The 3696-nt window shown below is 38.6% G+C and overlaps 1 long non-coding RNA gene across 1 annotated transcript; it reads right to left on the bottom strand.

The window, feature by feature from the left end:
• Positions 1-2430: 2430 nt before the first annotated feature.
• LOC143725797 (uncharacterized) lies at positions 2431-2965 on the bottom strand. Its single transcript, XR_013198335.1, has 4 exons — positions 2940-2965; positions 2806-2847; positions 2563-2736; positions 2431-2486 (listed from the first exon to the last, which is right to left on the bottom strand). It is a non-coding gene; the product is annotated as an uncharacterized LOC143725797 (long non-coding RNA).
• Positions 2966-3696: the final 731 nt, after the last annotated feature.

Genomic DNA, 3696 nt, shown 5'->3' with positions numbered 1-3696 from the left:
TAACCTGAAATGCCACATGGTTTGTTCCAAGAACCATCTGGGTTGTCGTCCTAAACATTTTACAAAAGGGTAGAGATTGGTGATTGAATGAATGTCTGTTTATCATGGAATAACTTCAACCAATCCAAATAACAAACCATAACAGAGTTGAACTCCTGCTAGAGCTAGTTGGTAGGAGAATTAAAACATCTTTGCCAATGAGAAGAGCTTTCAGTGCCATTGTTTGCTTTCAATAAAGAAATACTCTCCAGTCTTGATATAACAGGGGGGTATTGCACAAAAGCAAGATAAGGGATTAAGCTGGGATTTTCCAGTTATCCTGGCTGAATTTAGCCCTTACTTGGTTGCATGAAGGGAGGCTAAATTAATCTACATTAAGTTACTATGGAGATTTACACTTTGCAGCTAGCCTGCTCCGGAGCAGGCTAACAACCAGGCTAAGATTAATCCTAGTGATTTATCGGCTAGTTCCTCCCTAAATCCTACTAGATATTAATGTGTTTTAGTCACTTCATGGTCCTGCATTAAAATACTAGATATACTGTCATTCATCTAAGTATGCGTACTGTTATTTTAGTTATTATTGAAAACTGCTGTTCATTTCACTGTCAGAGGTTTGATGAATATATATATATTATTCGAGATTTAAAGCGTTTATTGTCATACACCCAGTGAGGAAAGCAGATTTTCCTGAGCAATTATTACTTTGCTGTCCACAATGAATGCCAACACAGTGCAAATAACTATACTATACAATATGAGAAATAGAATATATAGACTATGTATATCTATATATGCAAGTATAGAGTAGAAATGTACTGTTGAATGAGAAAAAAAAATTTTTGCAGTTGATGAGATAATAAGAAATGGCTCATGAAGTTGCAAATGTGGTTTCAATTAAGTCCGTAACGAGGTCAATATGTAGTATATATAGACTAAAGATTTGTGTGTTTCCTATTCACAATGGCTTGTCCTTTGTTGGATGATGTAGTTGATGAGGAAGTTTTAATACTCAGACGAGCATTCAGGCATGAAAGAGTCTTCTGAGATAGGGCAGACCCATTGGCCTTTTCAGACGAATATCTGACTGAGAGGTACAGATTCTCAGGTGATGGCATCAGATATTTGTGTAGGCTGCTGGGTCCAAACATACAGCACAAGACAGCACGGAGCCATGCTCTCATTGTCCCACAGATGGTCTGCGTAGCACTGCGATTCTTTGCAAGTGGCATGTTTCTGTATTCTGTCGGTGATGCAGAAAACCTCAATAAAGCCACTATTTGCCGCACAATAAGAAATGTAAGTCTGGCATTGAAATCTCTTGTGCACATATTTATCACCTTCCCTGGTCACAGAAGATTCATCCACATCAAGGAGGAGTTCTACAAGATTGCAGGTTACACGAATAATAACAGATTACTACAAAATGTTACATTAGCATAGTCACAGTATGACACTCATTATTTTGTGTTACAGCTTTTCCTAATGTAATTGGTACAGTGGATTGCACCCATATTCGTATCCAACGCCCCTCAGGGGCACATGAGGGAGATTATGTTAACAGGAAATCCTTCCACAGTGTCAATGTTCAGGTAAGAATGAGTTATGGTTACTGTCAGCTACATAATTATTCTGTGCATTAAATGACCTTAATAGGCTATATATTTTTACAGATGATCTGTGATGCTGACTGCCTTATCACAAATTTAGAGGCAAAGTGGCCTGGCTCAGTCCATGACTCCAGAATCTTTCGGGCAAGTAGAATTTACCAGAGACTCTCTCTAGGTAAGCCACCCCATTTTTTTAAGCACCTTGAACATCAAGGGTACAGTACTTGTAAGAATTATGTGTTGTATTCGCAGGTGAGTTCTCTGGTCTGCTGCTGGGGGACAAAGGCTATGCCTGTGAGACATTTCTGATGACTCCCCTTACAGACCCCCAAACCCCAGCACAGCAAGCTTACAACCATGCCCATGCCAAAACCAGGGCTCGAATTGAAATGACCTTCGGCCTCCTGAAATCACGATTTGGGTGCCTGCACCACCTGAGGGTCTCCCCAGACAGAGCATGTGATGTGACTGTTGCCTGCACAGTGCTGCACAATATTGCCAGCCTAAGAAAAGAAAGGGCTCCCAGAGTTGCTTTGGATGTTAATTGGGACAATGCTGCCATATTCCCAGATAACAGAAATGGAAGACTTGTTAGAGAACAATACATTGCAAATTATTTCAGTTAATTTAGTTTTGATTTAGCCCATCCCTTAATAAAGGATAATGCAGGCTATATAACTTTTTCATGTGTACATGCATTTTATTTGGAATCAGCAGCACACACTGTGGTTATCTTCCCAAATTCTAGTTCCACTTCACTGGATCAATAAATATAAAGTGTATACTTGACATTCATAAAAAAAAAGTTACAAGACCACAATGGTTTTGGAATATTTTTCTTTTATTATTTTGCTGTTATCACTTGTCAGCTTGGAGCTTTGGAGAGAAAAAAATATAATGATTAATACATTGTGTTACAGTCATGGTTACAGTATGAACTGAAGTCACTTACTTCTCTTTCTAGTTTCTGGATTTCCAGTTCTAGTTTCCTCAGTGTCTTGTGTTTAATTTGCATCTCAAGGTCCATGTCCTGCAGCTTTCTTTTGTTCACATCAATCTTGACTTCTGTCAGCTCGATCTGTCTCTTTAGATGGGTTGTGTAGAGATATCTGACAGTTTGTGAATTCTGTGAAGACCTTTTAGTTAGCATAGCAGAATTTTGGCATAATGTAAATTTACTTTAGGCAATACGCACTATGTTACCAGGCTGCTTATCAGGTTGCCCAATGTCAGGATCCTGTAACAAATAATATTTTCTATTAGTACCACTTCCCTGACTTCTTATCTATTATGAACTTATAAAAAAATGTGTCTATTTTCACAAAATACCTCGAGCCTTCTGGAGTCCAGCGACATGGTCTCATCATCGGCAGAAGTGCACTCCACTGCTGTAGATGTGGCTTCCCTCTGCCATTTCAATACTTGTATTGATATTTTTTGACAGGACATGCAAAGCCTATGATTTAATAAAGAGTACTCACCGGCAAATCATAGTCTGTTGGCTCCAAAAGTGTAAGGGTGCTACCAGCCACTATAAGGCAAAGTCACACAGTTTACAAAACAAAATATATATGGATTTCAATATTTTCCATGTGCAGTTGTATGGCAATAATGTAATTTGTATGAAGAGGCCAGTATCCCTTGCTGGGCCAGAGTCAGTGGATGTCCCTCCCTGGATCCCTTCAATCACTGGCTTCCCTTTATTTAGGTCCAGGGCCAGCTCCTCTGCTGGGGTGAAGTCTTGGGTTGGAGGGCCACCCCCCGTACCAGATATATGACTTTTTTGTATTGCTAAAATCAGCACAGACAATAAAATGTCAGCAAACATGTCACCTATGTTCTCCGCAAACAAGTCACTTACCAGCCTGCAAAATATTCTTGTATTTAATCTTGACTTGCTGCCAAGTCCTTTTTTGGCCAGACATGTTTGTTCTTTAAGAGGAATAGATACAAATGATAAAATAGATTAGATGGATAAAAATAGAGCAAAATATCTGATTATAGATTACATCAAATCAATTAAAAACAAAACCTACATACAAATAGATAAGAGTAAAAAGATTAAAGAGATAATAGACATAAAATA

The sequence above is a fragment of the Siphateles boraxobius genome, unplaced genomic scaffold (assembly GCF_051911475.1).
Source record: "Siphateles boraxobius isolate OS27281-9 unplaced genomic scaffold, OSU_SipBor_1 77, whole genome shotgun sequence".
Lineage (NCBI taxonomy): Eukaryota > Metazoa > Chordata > Actinopteri > Cypriniformes > Leuciscidae > Siphateles > Siphateles boraxobius.
Note: the sequence above shows the minus strand (reverse complement) of the source record. Positions and strands in the feature narration are given on the sequence as shown.